The sequence below is a fragment of the Bos javanicus genome, chromosome 20 (genome assembly GCF_032452875.1).
Source record: "Bos javanicus breed banteng chromosome 20, ARS-OSU_banteng_1.0, whole genome shotgun sequence".
Taxonomy (NCBI): domain Eukaryota; kingdom Metazoa; phylum Chordata; class Mammalia; order Artiodactyla; family Bovidae; genus Bos; species Bos javanicus.
In genome coordinates, this window is record NC_083887.1 from 24228980 (window position 1) to 24244592 (window position 15613).

Here is a 15613-nt window from a genome sequence, read left to right on the forward strand (position 1 = left end):
TCATTGGAAGGACTGATGTTGAAGCTGAAACTCCAATACTTTTGCCACCTGATGTGAAGAACTGACTCATTTGAAAAGACCCTGATGCTAGGAAAGATTGAAGGCAGGAGGAGAAGGGGACAACAGAGGATGAGATGGTTGGATGGCATCACCGACTCAATGGACATGAGTTTGAGCAAGCTCCCAGAGTTAGTGATGGACTGAGAAACCTGGTGTGGTGCAGTCTACGGCATCGCAAAGAGTCGGACATGACTGAGCTACTGAACTGAACTGAACTGAACTGACATTACTTTGCTGAAAAAGGTCCATCTAGCCAAAGCTATCGGAGAAGGCAATGGCACCCCACTCCAGTACATCTTGCCTGGAAAACCCCATGGACGGAGGAGCCTGGTGGGCTGCAGTCCATGGGGTTGCTGAGGGTCGGACATGACTGAGTGACTTCACTTTCACTTTTCACTTTCATGCATTGGAGAAGGAAATGGCAACCCACTCCAGTGTTCTTGCCTGGAGAATCCCAGGGATGGGGGAGCCTGGTGGGCTACTGTCTATGGGGTCACACAGAGTCAGACACGACTGAAGTGACTTAGCAGCAGCAGCAGCAGCAGCCAAAGCTATGGTTTTGCCAGTAGTCATGTATGGATGTGAGAGTTGGACCTTAAAGAAGGCTGAGTGCTGAATAATTGATGCTTTTGAACTGTGGTGTTGGAGGAGACTCTTGAGAGTCCCTTAGACTGCAAGATCAAACCAGTCAATCCTAAGGGAAATCAGTCCTGAATATTCATTGGAAGAACTGATGCTGAAGGTGAATCTCTAGTACTTTGGGCCGCCTGATGCAAAGAACTGACTCCTTAGAAAAGACCCTGATGCTGGGAAAGATTGAAGGCAGGAGAAGGGGACACAAAGGATGAAATAGTTGGATGGCATCACAGACTCAATGGACATGAGTTTGAACAAGCTCTGGGAGTTGGTGATGGACAGGGAAGCCTGGTGTGCTGTAGTCCATGGAGTTGCAAAGACTGAGTGACTGAACTGAATTGAGCTAGGAGTGCAGAAGCCCAGGCTCTGAGTCTTCCCCACTAAAAAGGATCTATATTTCAACAGGATTCCCGGGTGGCCTAATGCAGAACAACACTTGAGAAGCACTAGTGTAGAGATTATCCTGCTTCACAGGTGTGGAAACGGGTCCGGAAATGGCAAGGAATGTATCCTAGAAGTCTTCCTTTGTGGTAAGTCTGCAAAGATGACCTTATCTCCCTGCCACTGAACCTGGGTTTTGAGCCCAGATTTCTTTCCTGTAGAAGAAATATTATGCTTGCTAGTCAGGATAACTTGGCAGTTGTGGATGTTTTCAGTCTTGTGGGTTGGAACTGGAGGAAGGCATTAAGAATCCCTGTGGACAGAAGAGCCTGGTGGGCTACTCTTTTCTCCTAACTTCCTGTGCAAGAGCGATCTTCAGCTCTGGAATTAGAGAGGCAGTGTAGGGCTGCCAGGGACAACTGTATTGTTTGCTCTTCACAAAGTACCTGGAACCAGAGGCAAATGAGGCTGAAATACCTTCCTTGTGTTCACTCTCCAGGTTAGAGCCCTTGCTGGGGGCAGTTCTGTATGGAAGAAGAGGTGTCTTTTGCTAATTCACACAAAATTTCCTGGACAGGACAGCTTAGCAGAGGCCCTGGTTCAGGGCTCCATGGCGATCCCCAGTAGAGAACAGCACGTACAGAGAGAAACCTCATCTCCCCGTGTCAGCTGAATGGTCCTGCAGGGACTGACTGACAATTCAGAGAAGCTGAGATAGCTGTGCAAAATTCATCCAGAGAGCATTTTTATGATCTTAGGGTCTGGAGAGCTTATGGATATGAAAGAATGCAAGTTCCTCTCTGGGTTTTTGCATTTCTTTGCTTCTTAATATACATACATGTCTTTTTCAAGGGACTTTAATCAACCGATAATCCCAAGTGTGAATCTCAATCTCTTTGAGCAGATCACAGAATTAGGAAGTTTATAATTTGACCTTAAAGGGTAGAGGTCATCTTCTTAAAGTTGTGATATCTATTAGGTAGCAACTAGAAGTAGGATAAGATACATTCCGCCAGGGTCTCATGCCCCTGGCCAGGTCATCTGAGTTTGGTCTAATTCAAAGACAAGCAAACTGAGAAAGTTATCCCTAAATATAGTGTGGGGAGGTACAGTAGTCTCCTTAGTGGAAACAGGGAGGTTTGGAATTGCATACAAAAATGTTTAAGGATACCAAGCAATAATATTGATGTTTTATATTAATGCATACAAATGTTTATAATGTTTAGGAGCTGGGCTTATTAGAATAAAAGATCAGCCTTATAACTCCAATTTGAAATTTATAACTGAGTAATTGATTTTAATATATTATTTTTTAATATATATATTTTATTGAAGTATAGTTGACTGACAGTGTTAGTGTATTACTTCTACACTTGATCTTAGCCAGAAGTCTAAGAAATGATAACATTATTTTTAAGTGAAAATCTTACTGTTCTGTTTTTTCTTGGGACGTTAGAAAATTGAAGTGGAAATAAAGCAGAAAGTTCGTGAAGTGGAAATAAACATATTAAAATATAACATCATTTGAAATATTTGAATGTGTTTAGCTTCATAAAGGGAACCAAACATTAAGCAAATTTCTCCCCCAAAACAATGACCTGAATAATATTTGCAAGACCAGCAAACTTTATTCACAAACTTCACTTAAAAGCTAAAGGTAGGGCCAGGTTTTTAAATGTGAAACCTTAATAAATCAGTTGCTAATTTAAAAACAGCAAAGCAAACCTCAGAACAGTTGCCTCTGCAAAGCTACAATTATGGGCATGCTGCTGCTGCTGCTAAGTCGCTTCAGTCATGTCCGACCCTGTGTAACCCCATAGACAGCAGCCCACCAGGCTCCTTTGTTCCTGGGATTCTCTAGTCAAGAATACTGGAGTGGGTTGCCATTTCCTTCTCCAATGCATGAGAGTGAAAAGTGAAAGTGAAGTCACTTAGTCGTGCCCGACTCTTCGCGACCCCATGGACTGTAGCCTACCAGGCTCCTCCATCCATGGGATTTTCCAGGCAAGAGTACTGGAGTGGGGTGCCATTGCCTTCTCTACGGGCATGAGAAACAGCTATCAATGAGCTGGGCTTCACTGCTAAGGTCCTTAGTTCAGTTGGGCATAAGGCTACATTACCCTGACCCCAGAAGATACTTTCTGAGAGAGCTCGCAGTGCTCTCCATGGTCAGGATGGGGTGGGGTGGGATTTCCTACAGCTGCCCAATGCCCATGTCCCCAGACACTACATTCAGTCTTTCTTATTCTACCACTCAGTCACCATGGTGGTCAAGAGCTTCTTTATGGAGCAGCATCTTTTCTGTGGACCAACATCTCCTGAACTACATCTGGGCAGAAAGACCCAGCTCCCCTCTGCCCTGGTACCCTCCTGTCCTGTGTTTCTTTCCCCCTTCACTGCAGGCTTTTTACTCAGGAGAAGCTAGGGTTCTCACCACCTTTCTCATGGAGCCACACACATAGCTCACTCTTTACATCTTCTTCCCTCATTGGGAAGCTTCTGCCTCAGAAAGGCAGAAATCTAGCTTTTCATCTGGCCTCTTCCAATTCATTGTTTAATGCTTTATACCCTCTTCTTCAGGTTCTGGGTCATGATAGACTGTATTTTCCACAACGGCCACAGCAATACTTTCGCTTCACAGGCTTGTCTCCCTTATTTAGGTGAGAGAAGGCTCCAGATCCCTCTAGCTTACTCCTCTGAGTTAGAAAACAGAAGCAGTAAAGGCAAAAGTGGAAATGTTGTCCAGAGGGGAGAGGAAGCAAGGACATGACATGCTGGATGTTTATCAATTCATTCAGCCATTCATTCAACAAACCACTGGCAGAGAGTATCAGATTGCATCCTTGGAACAATAGGAACAACAATCTTGCACTACCATGGTGCTAGATTCTGTTCTGAACACTGTACACATATAACATTAAATCTTCACAACAATCCTGTGAAGTGGATGTTGTCATGAACCCATCTTACTGATGAAACGACTTAGGTACAGAGTGATTTAGCAAGGTCCCACACCGAGTAAGTGATGAAGCTGGGATTCAAACCCTGCTAAGAACAGGGTCCTGGCAGGAGGCATCAAAGGACAAGGAGTACCCACTCGCTTGCTCAGCAAGCATTTATGAAGCACCTGCTGCTGCTAAGTTCTGGGGGATAAGGATGAACTGAAGCCAGTCCCTGCCTTCCTGAAGCTTACAGAATGTTGGGGAAAACTGATACTGAAACAGACACTAAAATTCGGTGTGATAAGTTGTGGGGATTCCAAACCCAGCTCTTGGAGATCAGGCAAGGCTTTTCCAGGGAAGAGGGGAAGAATAAATGGAACTCTGAAGGAGGCATGCAGCTGGCTTACCCGGTGGGGTAAAGGGAGAGGAAGAAAAGCCACATTCGTAGACAGAGCAGCAGGGCCATGGCTGGAGAGGGAAGCGAGGTGGGAAAAGTCCAGAACCCAGATGCTCTTTAAGGCGATTAGACACGTGAAGTTCTAACCCCACTAGAAGGTCACTGAGGGGGACAGGAGGCCTGACTTTAGGTAGGGAAATAGTGTTGCCAGAGGAGGTAGTAAAGCACAAACCACAGACCTTGGGCTTCACAGAGACAAAGATTCTCTCCTTGACTGACTCGAGGTGGACTCCTCTGATCCCTCTTCTCAGCTGGGCCTCAGCCTTGGCCTAAAAAACCTGAACAGACACGAACACGCCGGGGGAAGGGATAGTTAGGAAATTTGGGATCGGCATGTATACTCGGCTATATTTAAAATGGTGTATGTCCACATGTAGACCTACTGTATAGCACAGGGAACTCCTCCCGATGTTTTGTGGCTGCCTGGATGGGAGGGCAGTTTGGGGGAGAATGGATACATGCATATATATGGCTGAGTCCTTGAAACTATCACCACATTGTTAATCAGCTAAACTTCAATCTAAAATGAACAGTTTGAAAAAAAAAATTCTGACAGCTCAAGGCCACACTACCAGAATGACTCTCGCTGCCCTTAAAGTGCTTGCCTGAGGAAACTCAAGAATTTACTGTCTGTTCCAGCTACTAGCACCCGAGACTGAGCCCTGACCACCCTTTCTTAGAGCATTTACTGGAAAGGGATTGCCATTGTGAACCTTTCCTCTGTCCCTTTGAGATACACACGTGTCTCCTACAACTCACGAGTGTCCTTCTCAAGGACCTGGAAGCCATTCCTTACAATGTGATCATCAGGAAGAACAGGGCCTCTGTCTCCCAGTCTTTGTGGGAGGACAGAATTCTAACTCTGATATAACTGTCAGCTAACAGACGCTGCTGATCTAATGGCAGCTACAGCAACCACGCATCTGTGATCTTTCACTTCCCTGATTCTACTGAGCACCACCCCTCCTCCCCACCCAGTCATTCTGCTGTTAAAACACCCAGTCACCTCTGAACAAATTGAAGTTCAGTTCAGTTAACTTGGATTCTTCTCCCTATTATGATCGTATATTACTGATTAAAATCTGCCCTTTCCACTTTAACTAGAATCCGGCTTTAGTTATCTTTAATGATAGTTCAGCTCCAAACCAGATGCAAAACCAAACTCACTGGGCAGAATTATTTCAGCTTGTGTCCGGCCACATACAGTGTAAGTATCTGTTTGCACAGTCCCCAAGGCCTGATGCACAGAAGCCCATGTACACTGGGCCATTCACAAAGTTCGTCTGACCTTCTGGGCCTGACGTGGTCGGTTATACCTCCATGTAGAACAAGAAACCGCTGACTCACAGAAAACAGAGCGCATTTATAAACAGGAAGCTGAGTGTGTGACCACAGACATTCAGCATCTGATAGCAATTGCTGGATGTGGCAAAAAAAAAAAAAAGTTTCAATTAAAAAAAAAATCTATGCCACTAAATTAGAATTCTCTGGTTCATGGAAATACAATCCTACTATTGATCATTTATTTAAGACTTAAATATGGCAAGTTCTTATTTGGTCAGCCCAAGCTGGTGAGTCAGGCAGCCTGCAAATATTGATTGAATCCCTTGGAGCATGTGGTTTTCCCATTTTTCATTCTCCTCCCTTCCCAAGCAGAGCAAAAAGGCTCCTTGATGAAGTTCTCGTGGTCTGTACAGAAGGGATTTGTTTTCCCTTTGACTCTGAAGCCTGCTCTGCAGGCTCTGTGAGCACTGTCGCCACCAGGGGGGGCCCCAGAAAGGATGCACAAATACTGGCACTTAAAACCTGCTGTGCAGTGACACCCACAAAGCATTGAGTGGCTGGTGCTGAAGTGCAGACGTGCTGGGAGCCACCAGAACAAAGTATGTCAGAAGATTTGTTCTTTCTCTATTTCAGCAGCAGAGGAGCTGCTCATTTTCCCTCTCATTCATGGTGGGGTTGGCTTCGAGCAAACTGACCCAAGAAGGCTGAATTCAGTGGCCAAGGAAAGAGCTAAGTGATGATCCCACAAAGTCTTCCAGGAACTGGCACCATTGCCACGTTTGTCCTCAGGGCAAAAGTACCTGAGTGATATTTGGAATCTCTGCACTTCCTGTCTGGAATATCATGCTCTGGGTAATAATAGACCAGTACCCACTACATATGAAGTTATAGGGAGTAGCTAAGGGCTTTATGTGCACAGTGCGGTTTAATCTGCACAATAGCCTTAGGAGAGAAGTACTGGCAGCCCCGTTGGGTGAATCAGTAATAACAGCTCTGGGGAACCAGTGAATGGCCAGGAGTTGGGATTCTGGCTCAGGTGTGCCTGGTTTCAGCACACAGCCATTTGTCTAACTTAACGCTAAAGTTTTAGAGCAGGATTGTGTCCCTTACTTTATCTTTATACTATAATTAGAAGTACTGATCTTCCAGTATTACCTACAAAGAAAACATTTGTTTGGTTTTCAGCTTCCCACGGAGCAGAAAGCACTGCTTCTTTATTATTTACAAAGAAAATGCTCTTAGAATTTGCAAGTAGTAGTGATGTGGCCTGATGACTTTGTGGTAAAGAATTCGCCTACAGGAGATGCGGTTCGATCCCTGGGTCAGGAAATCCCCTGCAGAAGGAAATGGCACCCACTCCAGTATTCTTGCTGAGAATTCCCATGGACAGAGAGGCCTGGAGAGCGACAGTCCATGGAGTCACAAAGAGTTAGATATGACTTAGCGACTGAGCATGCAAAAAAAAAAAAGAAAGAAAGAAAAGCACATCCAAATACCTTGGACAACCTGTAAATATTGATATTTATAATAACTAACATTTATGGAGTATTTTTTTACAGCATTAATTTCCATTTTTATTTCATGAAAAATACAGATTTTTTTCTGGAGTCTTCTAATTTTTTTCCAAATCTTTTACTATTATGTTTCCCAGGTTTAATTTAATTGTTTTTATTTTATTTTTATTTTAATTGGAGGCTAATTACTTTACAATATTGTATTGGTTTTGCCATACATTGACATGAATCAGCCATGGGTGTACATGTGTTCCCCATCCTGAAGCCCCCTCCCGCCTCCCTCCCCATCCCATCCCTCAAGGTCATCCCTGAGCACCCTGTATCATGCATCAAACCTGGACTGGCGATCTGTTTTGCATATGATAATATACATGTTTCCATGCTATTCTCTCAAATCATCCCACCCTTACCTTCTCCCACAGAGTCTAAAAGGCTGTTCTATACATCTGTGTCTCTTTTGCTATCTCGCATATAGGGTCATTGTTACCATCTTCCTAAATTTCATATATGCGTGTTGGTATACTGTATTGGTGTTTTTCTTTCTGGCTTACTTCACTCTGTACAATAGGCTCCAGTTTCATCCACCTCATTAGAACTGATTCAAATGTATTCTTTTTAATGGCTGAATAATACTCCATTGTGTATGTACCACAGCTTTCTTATCCATTCGTCTGCTGATGGACATCTAGGTTGCTTCCATGTCCTGGCTGTTATTATGGAACATTTATTCTGTGCTGAATAGTACACTTTTTTGTTAGCTCCATTTTAAAGATGAGGAATCTTGAGGCTCAGAAAGGCTAGGCAGGATTTTAATGCAAGCATGCTGACTCCAGAGCCCCTGGTCTCAGTCATTTGCTATACTGGGAAAGAGCTATGTCTGGAACTGGGGTTATATTTATATAAGGAGCAAGCTACTACTTCCTCATTTCATTAAAGCCTGAAGTAAGTGTTCCTTGAGCAATGACAATGACTACAGACTTAGACTGGAGTTGCCAGAAGCAGACACTGAACCCAGTCCTTCTACAAGTGACCATAAGGAAGTGCTCCCATAATGAGTCCAGTAAAAAGTAGAGGAAACAGGAGAGAAAGGAAGAGTGAAAAAGCTGGCTTAAAACTCAACCTTCTAAAAATGAAGATCATTGCCTCATGGCATCCCATCACTTCATGGCAAGTAGATGGGGAAATAATGGAAACAGTGAGAGACTTTATTTTCTTGGGCTCCAAAATACCTGCAGATGGTGAGTGAAGGCATGAAATTAAAAGATGCTTGCTCCTTGGAAGAAAAGCTATGACCAACCTAGATAGCATATTCAAAAGCAGAGACATTACTTTGCCAACAAAGGTCTGTCTAGTCAAAGCTGTGGTTTTTCCATGTATGGATGTGAGAGTTGGACCATAAAGAAAGCTGAGCACTGAAAAATTGATGCTTTTGAACTGTGGTGTTGGAGAAAACTCTTGAGAGTCCCTTGGACTGCAAGGAGATCCAACCAGTTAATCCTAAAGGAAATCAACCTTGATTATTCATTGGAAAGACTGATGCTGAAGCTGAAACTCCAATACTTTGGCCACCTGATGTGAAGAACTGATTCATTGGAAAAGACCCTGATGCTGGAAAAGATAGAAGGCAGGAGGAGAAGGGACAACAAAGGGTGAGATGGTTGGATGGCATCACCAACTCAATGGACATGAGTTTGCACAAGCTCCAGGAGTTGGTGATGGACAGGGAAGCCTGATGTGCTGCAGTCCATGGGGTCTCAAAGAGTCAGACATGACTGAACACGTAGCAAGTCCAGTAAAAAGTAGGGGAAACAGGAGAGAAAGGAAGAGCAAGCCTAGCTAAGGTGCACTATCAGGCGATATTAGTCCTGAAGAGGGGATACTCTTCAGAAGTGGAGCAGGATGCTATGGGATGTGTGCAGATGGAGCTCCCTGGGGGCTGTACCAACTACTTATGATCAGTCTAGTTCTGCTGAGTCACAACAAACTCCATCTCCCAGAAACAGTATAAAAGTCTCTCTCCTATAAACAAAGCCTAAAGATGAGAAATTTGGAACCGTAGTGGGCTATAGCAGTTGGCAAACCCCACCCCCATTAATGCGGGCCCACTGCCTACTTTCAAGAATTGATTTTATATTTCTAAATAGTTGACAATACCATTTTCCAAAAAAAGTGTACAATTTTGTGACATGAAAATTGTATGATTCAATGTCAGTGTCCATAAGTAAAGTGGTATTGGAACTTATATTGAAACACACTGGAATTCATTCACTATATATTACCTGTGGCCATTTTCACTCTAACAGGGCATTATTGACTACTTGTGACAAAGAGCTTAGGTCTGCAAAGCTGAAAATATTTACCATCTGGCCCTCTACAGAAGAAAAATTTCTACAGTATCAAGGAATCAGGATTCTTCTACTTTGTTGCTTTGTCATCCTCAACATGCATTAGTACCTCATGGCCTGAGATGGCTGCTAAAGTTCCAGCCACTGGTTCTGCTTTCCAGGCAGTACAGAAAAGAACAGACAGAGGAGAGTTCATTTTTCCCCTGTAAGAAAACTTCTGAGAATTATACTCTTCATTTCTGCTTTGTCTAGCCAGAAATTTTTCTCCTCACCTTACCTAGCTATAAAACATTATTCCAATATGCTATGAGACCAGCAAAAAAGGTGGTATTCCATTTTGAGGAAACTTTGTGTCAGGCATGATTGGCAATTTTGCCTAATGTAGTTAATTAAGGCAGTTTTGAAACAAGAGAACTTAAGAGTAGTATATAATAATATAAAGCACAAAAAAACACCAAATTGCCCTTTTTTATACTTAAATAATATTTCTTCTCTCATTCTCAACATTCATTTCAGGCCTTAACAAGATTAGCAAATTAGATAAGTACTCTATTTTCCTATCTTCTAGCCAGCTCTTATTCCTGAAAGAATGCATTCTTCTCAGAAACTTCCTTTTATTTATTGTGAAATTCATATGTTCCCAGAAAAGAAAATGTGAGGGCTTTTTGGGGAGTGACTGAAACCAAGTCTAGGGCAGAAAACCTACAAGAGAAGTCTACAGCATCTCCTCAAAGCAGAAAGTAAGCAAAGACTCTGGGGCAACAAGAAAGGAATCCAGGAGCTACCTTGATGGGTTCCCACTGACAAGAGAGGGAATACATTTAGCATCAATAAGAAGATCTGGAAGAAAAGTTTTGTAAAACAATTATCTTTCAACTAAAAAATTTAAAAAAAAGGAACATCTGAAGCAGATTAAAATACATCAAATAAGTCTAAATCTATGATTTCACAATGAAAAACATATACATTTGTCACCTTTGCAGGTTCTAATAATAAAAAGGGAAGCAACTCATTATTTTGAAAACTTTACAGTAAAGAAATCAGGCATTTACTTTCCCTTTCCTATATTAATTATTCCTCAAGTAACCAAATAATTGATAAATGAAAGTTTCTTCATATCAAATTATTTCAGCTAATAAAACAAGAATGATAGGAAGCATCACTACAAACAAAGCTAGTGGAGGTGATAGAATTCCAGTTGAACTGTTTCAGATCCTAAAAGATGATGCTGTGAAAATGCTGCACTCAATATGCCAGAAAACATGGAAAACTCAGCAGTGGCCATAGGACTGGAAAAGATAACTTTTCATCCCAATCCCAAAGAAAGGCAATGCCAAAGAATGCTCAAACTACTGCACAGTTGCACTCATCTCACAAGCTAGCAAAGTAATGCTCAAAATTCTTCAAGCCAGGCTTCAGCAATATGTGCACCGTGAACTTCCAGATGTTCAAGCTGTATTTAGAGAAGGCAGAGGAACCAGAGATCAAATTGCCAATATCCGGTGGATCATCAAAAGCAAAGGAGTTCCAGAAAAACATCTATTTCTGCTTTATTGACTATGCCAAAGCCTTTGACTGTGTGGATCACAACAAACCGTGGAAAATTCTGAAAGAGATGGGAATGCCAGACCACCTGACCTGCCTCTTGAGAAATCTGTATGCAGATCAGGAAGCAACTGTTAGAACTGGACATGGAACAATAGACTGGTTCAAAACAGGAAAAGGAGTATGTCAAGGCTGTATATTGTCACCCTGCTTATTTAACTTATATGAAGAGTACATCATGAGAAATGCTGAGCTGGAGGAAGCACAAGCTGGGATCAAGATTTCGGGGAGAATTATCAATAACCTCAGATATGCAGACGACACCACCCTTATGGCAGAAAGTGAAGAAGAACTAAAGAGTCTCCTGATGAAAGTGAAAGAAGAGAGTGAAAAGGTTGGCTTAAATCTCAATATTCAGAAAACTAAAATTATGGCATCCGGTCCCATCACGTCATGGGAAATAGATGGGGAAACAGTGTCAGACTTTATTTTTCTGGGCTCCAAAATCACTGCAGATGGTGATTGCAGCCATGAAATTAAAAGATGCTTACTCCTTGGAAGGAAAGTTATGACCAACCTAGACAGCATATTGAAAAGCAGAGACATTACTTTGCCAACAAAGGTCTGTCTAGTCAAGGCTACGGTTTTTCCGGTAGTCATGTATGGATGTAAGAATTGGACTATAAATAAAGCTGAGTGCAGAAGAACTGGTGCTTTTGAACTGTGGTATTGGAGAAGACTCTTGAGAGTCCCTTGGACTGCAAGGAGATCCATCCAGTCCATCCTAAAGGAGATCAGACCTGGGTGTTCACTGGAAGGACTGATGTTGAAGCTGAAGCTCTACTACTTTGGCCACCTGCTGCAAAGAGCTGACTCATTTGAAAAGATCCTGATGCTGGGAAAGATTAAGGGCAGGAGGAGTAGGGGACGACAGAGGATGAGATGGTTGCATGGCATCACCAACTCAATGGATGTGAGTTTGGATAAACTCTGGGAGTTGGTGATGGACAGGGAAGTCTGGCGTGCTGCAGTCCATGGGGTCCCAAAGAGTCGGACACAGCTGAGCGACTGAACTGAACTGAAGGATATTATCTTGCAAACCTCTAATCAAATAATGAATCTGTTTGTGTTCCTCAATAGCGGCAAGCACTATAAAGAGAGAAGGAACTGGTCATTATGTGTCTCCTGGTAGAAATTTGCCACGTTTGAACCTAAATCTGATTAAGACCTGGACTTAGGCACCAGCCTCAGAGAGAGGCAATGACATGCCAAAATAAGAGGACTTTAGATAAATCCCTGAGGAACTTTTCCATCAAAAGAATGGGTAAAAGAAGGAAAAACCCAAAGGGTACTAATAAAGAAGAGAAGTAGGAGAAAAACTCAGGAGTGCAGTGACATGAAAACCAGAAGATAGTGTTTTAGGAAGAAGGATGAGATAAAGAGATAAACATGTAAAAGGTTGCAGAGAGACTGGGAAAGGGCTGAAGAATTTTCAGTTGGAACCAGCAACAAGAAGGTGGTTGGTTGGTAGTTTTGATGAGAAAGCTACAGCAAAATAGAGGGCAGAGACATCAGTTAAATCCCCAGCGAGCTGAGGAGTGTGAGGCAGGTGAGGCAGTGGAGACAGACACGTGAGAGACTCCATCCAAGTTCAGTTCAGTTCAGTCACTCAGTCGTGTCTGACTCTTTGCGACCCCATGAATCGCAGCAAGCCAGGTCTCCCTGTCCATCACCAACTCCCGGAGTTCACTCAGACTCACGTCCATTGAGTCAATGATGCCATCCAGCCATCTCATCCTCTGTCGTCCCCTTTTCCTCCTGCCCCCAATCCCTCCCAGCATCAGAGTCTTTTCCAATGAATCAACTCTTCGCATGAGGTGGCCAAAGTACTGGAGTTTCAGCTTTAGCATCATTCCTTCCAAAGAAATCCCAGGGCTGATCTCCTTCAGAATGGACTGGTTGGATCTCCTTGCAGTCCAAGGGACTCTCAAGAGTCTTCTCCAACACCACAGTTCAAAAGCATCAATTCTTCGGCCCTCAGCTTTCTTCACAGTCCAACTCTCACATCCATACATGACCACAGGAAAAACCATAGCCTTGACAAGACAGACCTTTGTTGGCAAAGTAATGTCTCTGCTTTTGAATATGCTATCTAGGTTGGTCCTAACTTTCCTTCCAAGGAGTAAGCGTCTTTTAATTTCATGGCTGCAGTCACCATCTGCAGTGATTTTGGAGCCCCCCAAAATAAAATCTGACACTGTTTCCACTGTTTCCCCATACATTTCCCATGAAGTGATGGGACCGGATGCCATGATCTTTGTTTTCTGAATGTTGAGCTTTAAGCCAACTTTTTCACTCTCCTCTTTCACTTTCATCCAGAGGCTTTTTAGTTCCTCTTCACTTTCTGCCATAAGGGTGGTGTCATCTGCATATCTGAGGTTATTGATATTTCTCCTGGCAATCTTGATTCCAGCTTGTGTTTCTTCCAGTCCAGCGTTTCTCATGATGTACTCTGCTTATAAGTTAAATAAGCAGGGTAACAATATACAGATAATCACGATGGTGTGATCACTGACCTAGAGCCAGACATCCTTGAATGTGAAGTCAAGTGGGCCCTAGAAAGCATCACTATGAACAAATCTAGTGGAGGTGATGGAATTCCAGTTGAGCTATTTCAAATCCTGAAAGATGATGCTGTGAAAGTGCTGCACTCAATATGCCAGCAAATTTGGAAAATTCAGCAGTGGCCACAGGACTGGGAAAGGTCAGTTTTCATTCCAATCCCAAAGAAAGGCAATGCCAAAGAATGCTCAAACTACCGCACAATTGCACTCATCTCACATGCTAGTAAAGTAATGCTCAAGATTCTCCAAGCCAGACCTCAGCAATACATGAACCGTGAACTTCCTGATGTTCAAGCTGGTTTTAGAAAAGCCAGAGGAACCAGAGATCAAATTGCCAACATCCGCTGGATCATGGAAAAAGCAAGAGTTCTAGAAAAACATTTATTTCTGCTTTCTTGACTATGTCAAAGCCTTTGACTGTGTGGATCACAATAAATTGTGGAAGATTCTGAAAGAGATGAGAATACCAGACCACCTGACCTGCCTCTTGAGAAATCTGTATGCAGGTCAGGAAGAACAGTTAGAAATGGAAATGGAACAACAGACTGGTTCCATCCAAGTTAGGGCTGCTTTAACAAAGAACCATAAACCGCTTGGCTTAAACAGCAGAAACCTCTTGCTTCTGGAGGCTGTAAGTCTGAAACCAAAGTGTCAGCAGGACTAGTCCCTTCTGAGGGCTAAAGCAGAAATTTGTACTATGCTTCCCGCAACTTCTAGTGGTTTGCCAGAAATCTTCGGTGTTCCTTAACTTCTGTGGTGTCACCCCAAGCTCTGCCTTCATCATCACATGTCATTTCCTACGTATATGTCTATGTCTAAAGTTCCTCTTTTTATAAGAGTAACAGTCATACTGCATTAGGGACTGCCCTAAATGACTCCATTTTAAATTGATTACCTCTGCAAAGACCTTATCTCCAAATAAGATCATGTTCTGGGGTACTAGGGGTTAGGATTCAAAGGTATCTTTTTTAGGGGCTGAGTGGTGGACACAATTCAACCCATAACAGAGATGATAATTTTTTAAAGTGTAATATACATTCACTGTAAAATTTTAAATAATAGTAATATGGCTGAAGTAACAATCATAAGATTTTAATACTAAGTTAAAAGAAAGATGGAGAAGGAAATAGCAACCCACTCTAGTACTCTTGCCTGGAAAATCCCATGGACAGAGGAGCGTAGTAGGCTACAGTCCATGGGGTCGCAAAGAGTCAGACACGACTGAGCGACTTCACTTCACTTAAAAGACAGAAGTGGACTGTGAAGGATGAGAAAGACAGAAGCAGCTATAGAGAAGATGGGTCTATGAAGGTCTTGCTTTAGTTCAGGAAGGAAAAGTTTTAAGCATGTGGGAATATAAAGGGAAAGAGCCAGTAGAAAGGAAGAAGCTGAAGACTGGAGATATAGAGTGGTGTGGTGTGGTGTGGTGTGTGTGTGTGTGTGTGTGTGTGTGTGTGTTGTACAAAGAGCAGGGATCTTGCCTGAACCTGAAGAGAAATCTAGATCTATCAGGTTGTGTGGGGCTGGCTGCCCCTGAAGTGTGTTTGTATAAGTTTCTTTGTGTGGAGAATGGGGCTGTCAGGAGGAAGTCACGGCACAGATGCTGGGAGCAGCCTGGGAGAGGCAGAGAGGACAGAGGACAGTGTGAAAAGTGCTGACTGCTCCCTAGCTGGGCCTCGCGGAGAGAGGTACTAGAAAGATTAACCAAACAGGTCAGTTTTAGGAGGCTTTGTCATACTTGTGAGGCTCAGGCATGCCTAGCGTAACACCCAAGCCCAGGGGGGACAGTGTTTAGAAGGGGGAACGTTTTTCCACTTCCTCATGG

The 15613-nt window shown here is 43.0% G+C and overlaps 1 protein-coding gene and 1 long non-coding RNA gene across 2 annotated transcripts in view; one reads left to right on the plus strand and one right to left on the minus strand.

Moving 5' to 3' along the window:
• LOC133233590 (uncharacterized) overlaps nucleotides 1-4743 on the minus strand; it is a 36966-nt gene extending 32223 nt beyond the window's left edge. Inside the window, exon 1 of the mRNA XM_061393539.1 lies at nucleotides 4656-4743. The gene's annotated coding sequence lies outside the window, so the exon portion shown is untranslated. The remainder of the gene's footprint in view (nucleotides 1-4655) is intronic.
• LOC133233592 (uncharacterized) overlaps nucleotides 1143-15613 on the plus strand; it is an 88134-nt gene continuing 73663 nt past the window's right edge. Inside the window, exon 1 of the long non-coding RNA XR_009731774.1 lies at nucleotides 1143-1226. This is a non-coding gene — a long non-coding RNA (uncharacterized LOC133233592). The remainder of the gene's footprint in view (nucleotides 1227-15613) is intronic.